The sequence below is a fragment of the Castor canadensis genome, chromosome 17 (assembly GCF_047511655.1).
Source record: "Castor canadensis chromosome 17, mCasCan1.hap1v2, whole genome shotgun sequence".
In the NCBI taxonomy this organism is placed as follows: Eukaryota; Metazoa; Chordata; class Mammalia; order Rodentia; family Castoridae; genus Castor; species Castor canadensis.
In genome coordinates, this window is record NC_133402.1 from 51925944 (window position 1) to 51942795 (window position 16852).

The 16852-nt window shown below is 44.5% G+C and overlaps 1 pseudogene; it reads left to right on the plus strand.

Moving 5' to 3' along the window:
* Positions 1-16852, plus strand: part of LOC109675607 (collagen alpha-4(VI) chain-like) — a 152382-nt pseudogene that overhangs the window by 18830 nt on the left and 116700 nt on the right.

Below are 16852 nucleotides of genomic sequence, written 5' to 3' on the forward strand. Positions count from 1 at the left end.
TTGTCGCTTCTTCTCACTGGCCAGGTTGTGTGCATGTGGAAAAGGCAGACATTTACTTCCTTATTGATGGGTCTGGCAGCATCTGCCCTGAAGATTTTCTTGAAATGAAGGTGTTCATGAGTGAGGTGACACAGATGTTCCAGGTTGGGCTCGACAGAGTACGGTTTGGAGTCGTTCGGTACTCAGACAAAATTATAAGTAAATTTATCCTCAGCCAGCATGCCGGTGTGGCTGAGGTGAAGGCAGCCATCAGGGACATCCAGCAGGGAGGAGGTGGCACCACAACCGGTGTCGCCTTGAGTGACATGACTCTGGTCTTTGAGGACACCGCCTGTTTTGCTGTTGCTCGATACCTTATAGTCACCACTGACGGTCAGTCCTCAGACCCAGTGGCTGAGGCTGCAGAGAGGTTGAGGGGAAACGGAGTCACCATTTATGCCATTGGAATCAGAGATGCCAACACTACTGAGCTGAAGTTGATAGCGCAAGACAAGATGTTTTTTGTGTATGAGTTCGATTCCTTGAAGGCCATCCAACAAGAAGTGGTTCGGGACATCTCCTCAGAGAGTAAGAACTTTCCACTTTGATCTCTTAAGTGTGTGTATTTACTCTATTTGAGTAAGTTTCATTCTCTAAGTATAATTCACTGCTTGACAAGTGAGCATTGAACCCAGTGACGATGACCTGGAAGAAACCAAACTGGGCAAATCTTTATCGCACAGCTGTGTCTTACTTTGAAATTAGTCTATGTTGAGTTGTGGGAAACTTATTTATTGACTTCCTCTCCACTTACTTTTACAATATTTTCATGTTGTAGATATGCCACCCCAGACTGTCCCTGCAGACTTATAATTAGTTGGTTTCAGACACTGACTGAATGTTTTATTCTGTTCCTTTTCCCCCTCCAGCTTGTAAGAGGAGAAAAGTGGACATTGTCTTCTGGATAGATGCCTCTGAATCCATCTCCCCAAAAGACTTTAAAAAGATGAAGGAATTCATGGAGAGAATGGTGAACCAATCTAACATTGGCCCGGATGAAATTCAGATTGGCCTTTTGCAGTTCAGCTCAACCCCCCAGGAAGAATTCAGGCTCAACCAATAGTCCTCCAAGGTGGACATCTGCAGAGCCATCTTGGATGTTGAGCAAATGAACGATGGACCCACACTGGGAAAACCTTGAATTTCACTTTGCCTTTCTTTGACAGTTCAAGAGGAGGGAGACGCAGTGTTCATCAGTGTCTGACTGTGATCACTGATGGGGCATTCCTGGACAATGTTGCCATACCAGCCAAGGCTCTTATGGACAGAAACAATTATTTTTGCCATTGAGGTAGGAGAAGCCAAAAAATCCCAACTTTCGGAGATTACCAATGACCAGGACAAAGTGTACTATGAAGAAAAAATTGAGTCTGTATAGAACTTGGAGAAGGAGATAATTTATCAGTTCTGCAGTCCCCAAGGTAAGAGACAGAAATTATTTGATTCATGAGCCATCACAGGTGTCAGGAACCCCACTGGATCTTTTAATAATATAAAACTCTGGCCAGGCCCTGGTGGATCACGCCTGTAATCCTAGCTACTCAGGAGGCAGAGATCAGGAAGATTGAGGTTCGAAGCAAGCCTGGGCAAATAGTTCCCAAGACCCTATTTCGAAAAAACCTATCTCACAAAAAAGGGCTGGTGAAGTGGCTCAAAGTGTAGGCCCTGAGTTCAGAGCCTAGTGCTACACACAAACCAACAAAAAACCCCTCTGATCCTACTAGCTGGCTAAGGAGTGGATCGAAGAGTACTCTGTAGGGTCTGAACTTTTTTTTTTTTTGGTGGACTGTGGGGTTTGATTTCAGGGCCTCACACTTGCAAAGCAGGCACTCCATCATCGAGACTTACTGCCATTCCATTTTGCTCTGGGTATTTTGTAGATGGGGTCTTGCGAGGTATTTGCCTGAGCTGGTCTCAAACCATGATCCTCCTGATCTTGGCCTCCCATGTAGCTAGGATTACAGGCATGAACCACTGGAACCCAGTGGGGCTGAACTCTTGATGCTATGGGTCACCTTTCCCTGGGAATTCTTTTCATCATTCCCGTGTCTGTTACCACTTTGGCCTCCAGAGACCTGAATGTTCTAGAACTGTCTCCATAATTCATTGCAACACTTCCCTTGTACCTTGAAGCACAGACAAAACCGGACTGGAATGAGTCCGCACAGATTACTGAAGGTTTAGCAGTTAGACAGCCTCATGGAGTGGACCACACTGTCTTCTCTAGGAGGCTCTGTACAGAGGTCTCTGCTTGTTGCCCTTCTTCTTCCTTATGGCCAAAGGTCATCCTTTAATCCCTCTCCACCTTTTTTTAACCACCTCAACCTCCAAAACATCAAGGTTCAGAGACAGGCAATCCTCATCCTGACAGTCAGGTCTACTCTTTTGTACTTCTTTCCCCAAGATTTGCCTTTCAGGGGCAATGGATCCAGAGAATATCTTCATGGAAGGTTCCACCTCCTGTCCTCATGGGGTGACCATTTACAGCAAGCTCATTATCATAGAATAGTTAATTTTAAAATGGGGCTTTTTAAAAAAATGTGAGTTCTGTTTTAAGGGCTTTCCTGTATCAAGACACTTAATATTCACATAACCCATAGATAATAATTTCCAAATGAGGAAGGAAACCAAAACTTAGCAAAATTGTGTTATTTGGCTCATGTTTATAGTGGAGCTGAGAATTAAAGGCGAGGCAGTTTGGTTCTAGTCTGTGCACTAAATACTGCACTGCAGTGCCTTCTGGTACAATATAGTAGACCATAACAGGGTCTTTCAAGCTTAAACATGTGTTTGAATCACCTTGGGGTCTCGTTAAAATGGAGACTCTGATTCAGTAGGTGAAGGGTGGGATTCTGCATCTCTAACAAGCCCAAGCGATACAGGTTCTAGAACTTGGGATCCTCCCGCCTCTGCCTCCTGAGTGCTGGGATTACAGGTGTGAACTACTGTATCTGATACTTTTAGTGGGGGTAGTACAGTAAAACATAGCAAAGCTAGTATACTATGGTGTAGTATGGTAGAGGATAGCACAGAGTAGCACAGGAAGTGTGGTATATCACTGTATAATGAAGTGTGGAGCCATACAGAAGACTCCATGATGGAACCCAGAGAGTCCAATATGCCTATGAAAGATAGTGTGTATAGAGGAGATTTTGTTATTTTACCTCTAAATACATATATACTTACTTGGATTTAGCAGTTTTTAATACTTTAATGTTGTGAAGATGGGAGACTCATGCCTCTGATCTTACTTACTTTGTGCCCCTTGACCAGGATCTGCAGCCATCCCACCTCTACCAGTTAGCAGAGCGGGTGCTTCTGGCATTTGCAAAGCACCTCCTCACCTTCTGTCTTACTTGACCCCTCAGGACCAGTCAGAGATAACAAGCAGTATTTAAAAAGAAATCCTCTTAGCAATTGTGATGTTTGTGCCTACAAGTAACAGAAAACCCAGCTCAAGCAATGACACACACTGTCTCACATAACCGGAAGTCTAAAAGCGAGGAGGTTCCAGGCGGGGCACAATCAAGGTTTCTTTGGCAGTACTAGGGTTTGAACTCAGGGCCTTGCACTTGCCAGGAAGGTGTGATACTACCTGAGTCACACCCCAGCTCTTTTTGTTTTTATTTTTGGAATGAGGTCTCACTTTTATGCCTGGTATTGGCCTGAACTACAGTTCTCCTATTGATACTTCCTGGGTAGCTGGGATGACAGGTGCACGCCATCATGCCCAGATTTTTATTGGTTGAGATGGGATCTTGTGGACCTTTTGCCTGGGCTGGCCTTGAATCCCTATCCTGATCTCCACCTCCCAAGTAGTTTGGTTTTCAAGTGTGAGCCATTACACCTGGCACAATCAAGATTTTTTTTTTTTGGTCAGTACTGGAATTTGAACTCAGGACTTTATGCTTGTTAGGTAGGCTTTCTACCACTTGAGCCACTCTACCAGCCCAATTGAGATTCTTTTTTTTTTTTGGTGATTTGAACTGGGGTTTGAACTTAGGGCCTCCGCTGTTGCTTTTACTGCTAGAGTCACTCCACCAGCCCTTTTTTTGTGATGGGTTTTTCAAGATAGGGTCTCATGATCTGTTTGTCCAGGGCTGGCTTTGAACCACGCTCCTCCTGATCTCTGCCTCCTGAGTAGCTAAGATTACAGACGTGAGCCACTGGCATCAATCAAGAGTCTTCATCGGCTTTTCCATTGCATGTGTCGCACCATTCTCATGTGTTAGATGTTGCGCTCGTTTTAATATTCACATCAACTCCCTATGGAGCAGATGCTGTTATTACGATCCCCGATCCAGAGGAGAAAAACATGGCAGAGCCAGGTTAACAAACAGGTAGAGCCAGCACCAATGGCTCGCACCTGTAATCCTAGCTGCTTGGGAGGCTGAGATCAGGAGAATCTCAGTTTGAGGCCAGCCTGGGCAAGTAGTTAAAGACTCCATTTCCCAAAATAACCAGAGCAAAATGGACTGGAGCAGTAGAGTGACTGCTTTGCAAGCGTGAAGCTATGAGTTCAAACCCCCGTCCCCCTCCTCCCCCCCACCACCTCCCTGAAAAAAACAGATGGCCAGGAATGTAATCCTAGCACAACAGAGACAGAAGCAGAAATTCCAAATTCCATATCAGGCTGGCTTGCGTAAGGAGTTCCAGGCCAATCTGGGCTCTGGGCTACTTGCAGAGAGGGGTGGTGATGGTGGAGAGGAACTGAGGGGGTGGGGGGAGGTGGGAAGTAGTGGAGGCAGGGTTTGAACTCTCTAGTGGTTTGGTGTGAAAGCCCAAGCACTGCATATAGGTAGCGAGCCTTTTAATGAGAAGCTGGGGCTTACCTCGACCAGGCTTTCTTTTGGAGGCCTAAGCTTAATTTTGGAAGACCAGGGACTGGGCAGAGGTCCCTGCATCCTGTCAAACCTTTAAAGTTCAACTTTTTAGAACGTGAAATTATTATCTTTGCTTTTCTGTGTAAAGAAGATCATTTCTTTGCAGCAGCCTAGGAGAATTTGAAAAGAATGCACACGGATATTTACTTTAAAAAGAGTGTGCATTATGGGATGTCGTGTATTACGCAGTTCAGATTCTTCAGGCATCAAAGTCCTATTTCTTGCTGATCTGCAGGTGGGCGTTATTGTGGGGAGGAAAACCATACAAGATTCTGCTTTTCCTTTTTAGTTCGTTTTGCCCCACACAGTGGATTAGGATTCATGCCTGTCTTCAGTTTTGTCCTTAACTTTTTTTTTTTGTGTGTGTGTGATGAAATTGGCTAGACACTTTAATAATGGCTGGGACCTAATTAATTGCAGAATTCTGGAATGATAAAGCTGAAAAAAGACCCTAGAGAGTCCCTGCTAGGGTTCAACCCTCTCCATTAATGGGGAAAGAAATTGCTTCTTACACTTGTCAATTACAGAAGAAAGCCAGCTTCAGCTGTTCTAAGGAAAATGTAAATTAGAAATGTTGAACTAGCATACCACAGTGACAAAAGGAGATCCTTTTTTTTCTGAAATTAGGTTTAATCTGTAAATGGAATTTACATCTGTGAAAGTTACTTCTTGTGAAATTGAACTAGAATTGTGTGTGTGTGTGGTGGGGCTGGGGTTTTGAACTCAGGGTTTCAAACTTGCAATGCAGGCACTCTACCACTTGAGCCACACCTCCGGCTCATTTTGCTCTGGTTATTTTGGAGATGATGTTTCTCAAACTATTTGCCTGGGCTGGCCTTGAGCCACAATTCTCCTGATCTCAGCCTCCTAAGTAGCTACGATTGCAGGCAGGAGCCACCATGCCCAGCTGAACTAGAGATTTTAAAAAGCAAGACAAAGCCAAGCTGGTTTATATTTTGAAGGGAGAGAAAGGCACTTTTTTTTTGTCCTGGCAGTTCTGGGAATGCATCTGCACAGCCAGCACGGAGTCTGATCTTTTGGGATTGAAAACTCAGGGTTCAGCCTGGGACTCAGTTCTTGGGAAACTTTAAGCTGTTGTCTGTGGCCCTTTTCACTGGTGAAGGGTACACTACACACTTATTTTCATCCAGTTGTCCCCCATATCTGTAGTTATCTTTTTACTGATTCTGCATTGAATATTCTAATGTGTGAAGGTTTTTTTTCCTCTTTTCAGTTTATTGCATGAAGGAGACTCCCCCCTATGGTTGTGGTTACATTATATAAACTGTGAGGTTTTCAAACTGGTGACAAGGGACAGAAGGGAAATTTTACTCATTGAAGGAAACTCTCACTTAAGCTTCAGGGATCCATAAGCTCTTCAAACTCACAATCCTTTCCTGACTGTTGTCCAGTCTCTACTTGGAGCTGTGTGTGTTCTTGTGCTGGTCACCCTGGGACTCAGTCACCCCCATATTCTGAATGCTCAATTGCAGTACCACTGCAGGCAAATTTCTTCTTAAACACCTTTGCTAGTTTCTTATTTTCCTCCTCCTCCTTCTTTTCTTCCTTCATAAGCAAGGTCTCACTATGTAGCCTAGGTTGGTCTTGAACTCGTGATCTTCCTGCTCAGCCTTCTCAGTGCTGGGATTACAGGTATATGCTACCATGCCCAGTTCAGATAGTTCTAGATTCTTTTTTTTTTCTGTGATACTGGGGTTTGAACTCAGTACCTCACACTTGCTAAGGTAGGCACTCTATCACTTGAGCCACTCCTCCAGCACTTTTTTGTGTTGGTTATTTTGAGATGATAGGATTTCTTGAACTATTTGCCTAGCCTGGCTTCGAACCAGCCTAGAGAGCCTGCTGATCTCTGCATCCTGAATAGGTAAGATTACAGGCGTGAGCTACTGGTGCCTGGCTAATTCTAGATACTTTTGTTTGCACTCTATTGCTTGAGCCACACCTCTAGTCATTACTGTTTTGAGACAGGGTCTCATATGTAGCTTAGGCTGGCTTCAAACTCAAGATCTCAGCCTCCCAAGTGCTGGGATTACAGAAGTGTGCCACTGTGCCTGGTTAATATTTAGTTCTGACCTTTTCTAATATGCTCCAACACCCCTAAAACAAGATATCTATCTATCTATCTATCTATCTATCTATCTATCTATCTATCTATCCTATACCATCATACATCTATGATGGTAGATGAGGAAGAAAATTTCCAGGGGAGAAGGAAGCAGTTACAAGTAATTTCTGGAAGAGACTCAAGGTTCATCTATAGCCCTTTCTTTCCTCACTTGTCAAACACTTACTGAGCATCTGTTTTATTCCATGGGAAAATAAGATGTCATAGTATTTACTCTTAAGGAATCCTTGATTTTTAGGGCAGAAGGTCAAGCAAAGTCATAATGGGTGTGCAAGGACACTTAGTGACTTAACCCAAGAGTGTAGAGACAAGAGTCAAAGAATGGTGAGAGGAGGGGCGGCAGACACTGGAGCTTCTACTTGACGAATTTGTGTAAGTCACCAGATTAGGGTGGGGGATGGGAACGGATGCTTCAGGCGGAGGGACTGTGCAGAGACAAAGGTATGAAACGGTGTACGTTGTATCAGTTAGCTATTACCGAGTAACAAACAATCCCGAAAGTTAAACATCCACCATTGTTTAGCTTATACTTCTGGGGTTGGCTGGGGATTCCTCTTTCAGGGCTGACTTGGACAATATCTTTGGTAACTGCGGATGACTAATTGTATTTTCTTCTTCACCGTTACAGGATGCAACGTGGGTCTGTCTGTAGGAATCGACGTCGCAACTGCCTCAGAGCAGGTTGGGCAGAAGTGTCATGTGTTACTGCCAGTGCTGAAGCAGCAGCTGGCTTTGCTTTCCAACCTCAGTTGTGGTGCGCCTGGTCAGATCCACCTGAGCTCCCGCTACCTGGTTCCTGGTGCGAGTGGCCAGCTTATCTTTGACTCAGGCTTTGAGAAATACAGTGGTGAGATCATCCAGAAGTTCTTGGTTCGCGAGGCTTCCAAGAGAAGCAGTATGGATGTTGACTTTTTGCAGTCCCTAGGGAAAAATGCCATCCGCCTCTCTGCTAAAGTGAAGGTAGGTCAACAACTACAGAGCCTCAGGCAGGGTGGATAGAGGCCATCTTAACTGTTCTTCACTGAGACCATACTCAGTGAAGAAAACCATACTCTTAACCTATTCAGAACCAGCAAGAGACACGTTTTCATTCAACCAACAAGTATTTATCCAGCCCTAAGGGCTCTGTGCTGTATAATGGCAGTAGGGATGAAAAAGTGAAGTCCCTATCCTCAACTTCCCACAGTTTAGGGATCCAGAATCTTCCATGGCATAAATTCGTGCCAAAGACAACTTGGAGGATGTTTTAAGACTCCTCACTTTCTGGGTTTTTTTTCCCCCCCAGCACTATTGGGATTTGAACTCAGGGCCTTGCACTTGCTAGGCAGGCTCTCTACACTCGAACCATGTCCCTAGCCCTTTCTGTTTTGGTTGTTTTTGAGACAGGGTCTTACTTTATGCCGAGGACTATGGTTTGTATTTCCTGGCTTAGTTAGGATGATCAGTGCACACCACCATGCCCAGTCATTGATTGAGATGGGGTCTTTAGAACTTTTTGCCTGGACTGGCCTCCAACAGAGATCCTCCCAATCTCAGTCTCTCAAGTAGCTAGATTGCAGGCGTAAACCACTGGGCCTGGCTCCTTAGTTTCTTACGTTTCTCATTTTTATTATTATTTTTCATTGTTATTATGAGTTGGCCCAATAATTTTCTTTTTTTTTTTTTTTCATTTTTCTTTTATTATTCATATGTGCATACAAGGCTTGGTTTATTTCTCCCCCCTGCCCCCACCCCCTCCCTTACCACCCACTCCACCCCCTTCCGCTCCCCCCCTCAATACCCAGCAGAAACTATTTTGCCCTTATCTCTAATTTTGTTGTAGAGAGAGTATAAGCAATAATAGGAAGGAACAAGGGGTTTTGCTGGTTGAGATAAGGATAGCTATACAGGGCATTGACTCACATTGATTTCCTGTGCATGGGTGTTACCTTCTAGGTTAATTCTTTTTAATCTAACCTTTTCTCTAGTTCCTGGTCCCCTTTTCCTATTGGCCTCAGTTGCTTTAAGGTATCTGCTTTAGTTTCTCTGCATTAAGGGCAACAAATGCTAGCTAGTTTTTTAGGTGTCTTACCTATCCTCACCCCTCCCTTGTGTGCTCTCGCTTTTATCATGTGCTCAAAGTCCAATCCCCTTGTTGTGTTTGCCCTTGATCTAATGTCCACATATGAGGGAGAACATACGATTTTTGGTCTTTTGAGCCAGGCTAACCTCACTCAGAATGATGTTCTCCAATTCCATCCATTTACCAGCGAATGATAACATTTCGTTCTTCTTCATGGCTGCATAAAATTCCATTGTGTATAGATACCACATTTTCTTAATCCATTCGTCAGTGGTGGGGCATCTTGGCTGTTTCCATAACTTGGCTATTGTGAATAGTGCCGCAATAAACATGGATGTGCAGGTGCCTCTGGAGTAACAGTCTTTTGGGTATATCCCCAAGAGTGGTATTGCTGGATCAAATGGTAGATCGATGTCCAGCTTTTTAAGTAGCCTCCAAATTTTTTTCCAGAGTGGTTGTACTAGTCTACATTCCCACCAACAGTGTAAGAGGGTTCCTTTTTCCCCGCATCCTCACCAACACCTGTTGTTGGTGGTGTTGCTGATGATGGCTATTCTAACAGGGGTGAGGTGGAATCTTAGTGTGGTTTTGGCCCAATAATTTTCTAACCAGCACCTTGAGCTGTCTTTGGTGGCAGCTAATGGTTCTCTAACACAGCCCACGCCAAGCCCCTTCCTCACTTTCTGCTGCACCTGAACTGTGTGTCCCCAAAGTCCAGAGATGCAAATATTGCTTTTTTTTTTTTTGGTACTGGGACTTGAACACAGGGCCTACACCTTGTGCCACTCTGCCAGCCCTTTTCTGTGATGGGTTTTTTTTGAGATAGGGTCTCGTGAACTATTTCCCTGGGTTGGCTTTGAGCCATGATCCTCCTGATCTCTGCCTCCTGAGTAGCTAGGACTACAGGTGTGAGCCACCTATGCCTGGCTAAAGACTTCATGTAGTGTTTATTAGGAAGTCATATCCCCAAGCTTTGTAATTTACATTTAATTTTCCCTTTGTTCATGCATTCAGTGGATTTATCTCTTGATGAACATAAGTTATGTTTTAAACTAAAATTTTTTAGGAGTGAAGGTAAGAAATTTTAATTGTAGAAAATGTATTAAAAACATAACAGAAACATCAGTAACTACCCATCTTTCTCTTTCTCAAAGCCCTGTCAACACTTTGGTATTTTTGCATGGATAAAGCTGTATATTACAAGGCAATTTTTGGAAGGTATTTTCAAATGAACAGGTTAAACATTCCCTCTCCCCCCACCGCCCAGGGGAAAAGGGAGTTTATAAAAATGGATGTGTGGTAAAGTAATAAATGAATAGGTAAAAAGAACAAGGTGCTGGGGTGGGGGCAGGGGGGAGAAATGAACCAAGCCTTGTATGCACATATGAATAATAAAAGAAAAATGAAAAAAAAAAAAAAAAGAACAAGGTGCAAGGCTGGGCACAATCACAAAAATTCACTTGTATTTTTAAGAAATGTGTCACTTTCTAGCATCTACTTTCTGCATTGTCTTCCCCTTGGCTTTCTTTTCCTTCACACCTCCTGCTCCTTTCTCTTCCCCCCTCTCACTTTCCCTTCCCTTTCTCCCTCCCATAAGCAACAGGTCCTTTTTGTAGGCCCCGAAGTGACCATGCGGAGAGGAGTGATCTGGCCAAGAGATTCTTTATTGCCAGGTGGGAGAGGGAGAGAGCCGAGAGAGAGAGAGAGAGAGAGAGAGAGAGAGAGAGAGAGAGAGAGAGAGGGGGGCAGGGGCTTAAATACCCCTCAGTGGGACTCAGCATGATCTGATTGGTTAGGATCTTATGGTTCATGCTGATTAGAGGTTGGGGCAGAAGGAGAATTCAAGCTAGACTTGAGGCAGGACCGTGACCCTGGGAAACAGAAGCCTAAGCGTGCAGTAAGAACCGAAACCTATCGGCACCATTATTGCCAACATTCCCCCCTTTTTTGTTTGTTAAGGAAGAGGGGCGTTGTGTTCACTGTGGCTTCTTCGAGCTGGCAAGGGGCAGCATAGGGGAAGAGAGGATTAGTTGGCAAACAATGTTGGGGTGGTGACCCTCATGATGGCGTACACCCAGGCTCCAAAAATGAAGATTTCCTCTTCCCTGAAGTTGATGAAGGTCCCTTATAGCCATAGGTCATAAAGAGTCTCGAGCCAATCCTCCAACCTCCGCATGGTGGGTATCAGCCAACTGTCCTCGTGTAGGGAGTCGAGGAATTGTAGCAGGCGTCCTGTAAGGGGATCTTGATGTTTATAACCCAGTGGGGGCCCTCATAGCAGTCCTCTGGACGGTTTTGGAGAGGTTGGTGTCCCTGGAGGTACAGCTGGTTAAATTTTTGATTAGCAATAGCAGACATGTGTGTGATACAACGGAGGAAGCTTAAGAATAGAGCAAGAAACATAGGCATTAGGATGGGCATTGGCCAGGAGAACCACTGTGAAATGTTCTTCCCTAGACAATTTCAAGAGTCCTCCTCTTCCCTTCTCCATTTTTCTAATTGTTCCTTGAGAGGTGACGCCATTGGGGAACCATTGGTCTTGACAGCAGTGGGTGTCATGAGAATGACCAGATGAGGGCTGGTCCACCGAAATCCCAATGGAGAGGGTAGAAGATCCTTTTTGGAGAACAAGATGCCATGGTTTAACAGAAATTGTTATAGGGTGGGGCAGGATCTGGTTTGCATGCTCTCTGAGAAGTTCCCTGAGAAGGCAGGTAGTCAGCCAGAGGAGCAGAGTCTGTTGGAGGCAAGTTTTTCTAAGAGAAATGGGTGGCCACACATTATCTAAGACCCAAATAGGAATATTAGGAGGAGCATAAAAAGGTGTCTGCTCAGGGACTACATACCTAGGGATCTAAATTCTGCAAAATCCTATAACTGCCAGGAAAGCTGTAAGCTGTCTTATGGTATGGGGGTTGGGAAACGGAAGATTGGGTTGATGCATTTATGACTCAGGGAGTGAGTCTGTCCCTTTAAGGCCATACCTAGGTAGGTGACCTGTGGGAGGCAGGGGCTGTCAGGATTTAAATGTAACACTCTTGGATAAAAGAGAGCTTTAGCTCATTATTTTATATAAATTGACACTTTTAACTTTTTAAATGTTTGTACCATATTTAGATAAAGTATAACATAACACTGTTACAAGGTGGTCATTTAAGACACATAAGCAAATATGTAAATGAACTCTGATTTAGTAGTACTTAAAGCTTGACAAGATCAGCAGAAAACACAAATAATTTCTTTGATAAAATCTTTCTCTGTAATGGTTTTTTGTAGCTGTTACTCAGAGCAGAACAATATTAAGATAACCTTGTTATTTCATAGACATAGAGGATTTGATTTTAGTTTGACATGACCCTAAAAATCTTTTAGGCAACTCTTAGATTATATTCAACTTTTACTTTATCACACACCAAAGCTTTTATTATACACTTTTCAAACTTACTCAGACCTTCATAAACATACTAAACCCTTTGATGGTTTGTCATTATCCTTCCTATTTGAAACAATCTTTAGGACAAAACTTTCTTTACAAAATCCCTTCTCATCCAAAAAACCATTCCTTTTTCCTTTAACTTCTCAAAAAATACATTTATTATCTATCTATATCGTTTCCAGTTGTTTACTTTGTAACTTGTATTTTAAAATTAACTTTTATAAGAATTTTTAATTTATTACAGGGGCTGGAGCAACTAATTAGTAGGGGAGGTGGGCAGAAATTAGCTCTGAGAACATTAAATGATGGGCCCTTTCTGCTACAGTCAATGGGGGATTTGCCTAGGCTCCCTTATTGTTTTAAGGAACAGGCATAAGGCCTCATGTCCCTCAAGCTTGAGGGGACATTGTTTTAGGTGTGGAAACTGTGAGGGATTTTTGAGTTTTACTTGAATAGGGAGGGCCATCCTGGCTCACCCTATACTCATCTCATCAGTCCACACTGTGGAATCTTCTTTGTTCCTGAAGGAGGGGGCAGCAGAGGTAGCTGCCTGGGGGGAGGAGAATTTGAGCCTTTAATTGAGATAGTAAATCCTGTCCCAGCAGGGACACTGGAGTTTCAGGTACTATGGGGAAAGAGTGACAGAAGAGGAGGTCTCCCCAAGAGCAGGCCAGAGGCCAGGTAAACTAGCGCTCTAGGGGCTGGCCAGATTTGCCCTGAACGATAACTTTTGTCATTGGACCGGGGACCAGGAGAAAAAGGTAAAACAGAGAAATAGGCTCCACTGTCTAGGAGGAAAATGACCTTTTGTTTTTCTGCCATTATGTCTCCTCAACATTGATGCCAAGAAGTGGAGTGTGGCCAGGAGGCTTGGACCCATCAATTCATAGGAGGAGACACCTCGCCTTCCATCTGGTGATGGGGGCACTTAGACTTCCAGTGGTTACCCTTGCAGAGGGCAGGGTCCCAGTTGGGGGCGGGGCTGTCTCCCAGGCTGTCCCCCCTTAAGTATTCTCTGCAGAATGCTTAAGCATTCTCTGCAGAAGTGCCCCTCCTGTCCACCATGGTAGCAAGTTCAGGATACAGGCCCCAGTCAGGTGGAGCCCTCTCTGAGAGCAGCAATGAGGCCATGGTGTCTCTTATCTTTTTCTCTCCAGTTAGTAAGGTCCCAGACATACAGACATAGCTAGCTGTATTACTTGGTTCAATGACTTTTTTCCCTTTAGCCACAGTCTGAGTTTTTTACGAATATCTGGGGCTGACTGTTAGAAATTTATCTTTGAGGAGAACCTCTGTCACCTGTGACTCTGAGTCCACCGTGCTATGCTTTCTGATAGCGTCCTTAAGATGCTGTAGAAAGGTAAGAGGATTTTTTTTTTAGGTTGTTGCTGTAAAGTAAAGTTGTTATTTCACATTGACACCTGACACTCTGGAGAGCAAATCTCTGAACTGTTCTGGGCCTCAGTTTCCTTGCTTGAAGAATGAGGGATCTGGTCTAAGTTAAACTATGTTTTTCTACTATGAGATGGCTGAAGTGACATTAATGCCACTTATCTTCTTTACCATTTTTTATTTTTTTTAGTAATGCTGGGGAATTGAACCCAGGGCTTTGCACATGCTGGGCAGATATTCTCCCATTGAGCTACTTCCTCAGCCCCAAATATTATTATTATTTTTTTTACTTTGGCTGTACTGGGCTTGAACTCAGGACTTTATGCTTGTAAAGTGGCACTCTACTGCTTGAGCCATATAATCATTTCCAACCTGAGTGGCCTGGGCCAGAACCCATTGCTTCTCTAATGAGACAAGAGTCTGGTCTAGTAGAAGCATAATATCCTTCATGTCAGTTGAAAGGTTTGGATCACAGAGATAAAGGCTTGAATGTATTTGTCTGGGCATCAGTACAGCTGTTTAGATGTTTTTAAATTTCCCTTAGATCTGATAACTGGACAGGACATAGATTTGCCCTCTTCCTACCATTGCCTGTTGAAGAGGGAAGCACTCGTTAAGAGGATCTGAGTATTGGAGTGGCTTAGAAGGTAGAAATTTGTATAGGGGACCTCAGTTTACTTTTTTACTTTTATAGAAAAGGTCTAATTGGAGTATGGTATTGTAATTTAAGGAACCCTGTGAAGGCCACTTCTCTTGGTCACCCAAGGCATACTGAGGCCAGCCTCAGTACAAAGCTTTTAATATCTACAAGCCAGAAGACTGGAAGGTGCAGATCCCATCTAGAAAGAACAAACCGTTAGGATCCTGTCTTTTAGCTAACAGCAGGCAGCCTCTTTAATAAATGCTACCTTTTTAACAAAGAAATCATTTGTAAAGTTAGAGAAGGGCATTCAGAGGGCCTCTCAGGCCAATAACAGTACCATATGGGACAACTAGTGTTAATATTTGGAGGGAAAAATTTATATTGAGGCCAAAGGTATAGAAAATTCTAAATGAGAAGTTTAGAGACCACAGTAATGTGTATTTTGTTATTTCTGGAACTATAACCTTGAGCTAACAATTGGCTTACAAGGGTCTGATGCCCTGAGGTGTGAGGTGGGGCTAGGAGCAGGACTTGTGCAAGGCGCCACTCCCTCCACACCCAGCTGGGACAAATGACCCTGACTGCCTAGGCCTGATCCTGCAGCCTGCCATGCCTGCCCCCTTCCTGTGTACTCTGCGCACGTTTATTCTAGGGGAAGTGGTGGCAGGCCGCAGTCATCGCCATGTGTGGCTGGTGACCCAGGATGTACTGGGTCCTCTCTATGGATTTTCTTAGCTATGGCAGGCGTTTTTGCTGTGTCCAAAAGCTGGCATCCTGTGCACGAAGGCCCCTGTTTGCTTTCCCTCCTCCCCTTGTGGGGGCAGAGTTAGAGCGTAAGTGTGGCAGCCGCAGTTTTTTGTAAGCGCTTTTGTAAAGCAGCTGATTTAAGGTTACTTTAGACTAAGAGGATTGGCAAACTAGTTGGAATAACTTAAGTCATAAGGTATCATGCTACAAGTTTTTCATGGGAGGCAGGGTCCCAGTAAGCCCAGGGAGGGGAAGGCAGCCAGAGACAAAGGACATGCGGTGAGACCATGGAGGAAGCAGAAAAGGTGAGCTGACATCTTAGGTAAGGGAGGGGAAGGCAGAGCCTGGAGGCATGACACATGCTTAAGGGATTAGCCATTACCTGGGTCTGTAGGTTGCTCCCATTGATTGGTACTGGCAGGCTTTCAGCAAAACAAAACCTCCACTCTCCAGTCACCGAATAAATCCGGGGCTTGGTCTCAGCCCACAGGAAGGGAGCATGAGCTCCCAGAGCTGGAACCGCCTTGAGGCCAGAGTTGGCAAGGAGTGGCTTGCTTAACTGACGGGGAAAGTTTTTCAGGAAGATAGGATGAGATAGGTTATGGTAAGCAGTGCAAGAAGTCTGTTTACATGGGGAAGGAGGAGGTTTGGGAGAGGAATTGGCTGATTTAGAAACTGGTTTACAGGCTAATAGAATCTGTGCAGGGGAACAGAAAGGACAGAGGGAGGGTTTGAAGTACATGTTTAGGTTTGCAAGTGGTGTAGAGAACCGGATTTAGACAGAGGTATGAAAAGGCTTGGACATAATGGAATCTCTCCCCATTGTCCTGATAGCTCACAGTAGTTATATGTCCCATAAAAGGTTAGGATCTAAAGACCCAAAAAGGGGCCAGTGACTTTGATTGTCTAAAGGGTAAGTGGGCCAGATTTGAGTGCAAAAGCAGATCATATTTTTGGTTTTATATCTGGGGTCAAACCCAAGGTGTCTAAATTGTTGAGGAGGCATCTCAGTAGGGAGTCAGACAGCAAAGAGGAGGAGGCCCCCATGTTGGGACCTGGTCCTGAAAAGGGGTAGGGAGGATATTATGAATCGTGGGGCATCCCCACACAGTTCAAATATCTGAGAACGGTACAAGGTGCACGAGAAGCAGTTGTCACTGCGTTCTAGTGGCTTGTAGGGCCAAAAGGCCGAGGGGGCTGTGGGTCACCCAGCGCCGGGATTTTCGGAGGGCGGTCTCTGAGACCGAAATGACAGAAATAGACCCAAGCTGAGGCTGATTGAGAAAGAGGTCTTTCCTCTACCGTCTGAGCCCCAGAGATGATCAGAAAGGGAGAATGCTGAAACCCCAGAGACACCGAAGGAAGAGACTGAAAAGGGAGCCCAATAAGGGTATGTGGACTCACCAAAAGGATGTCCGGTGTTGGATGAGAGCGAGGGTGATCAGGAGGATGAGTCCTGGCCAGTCACATCCTCAGGGTGGTTATGGGGTGAGTCAAAATTGGG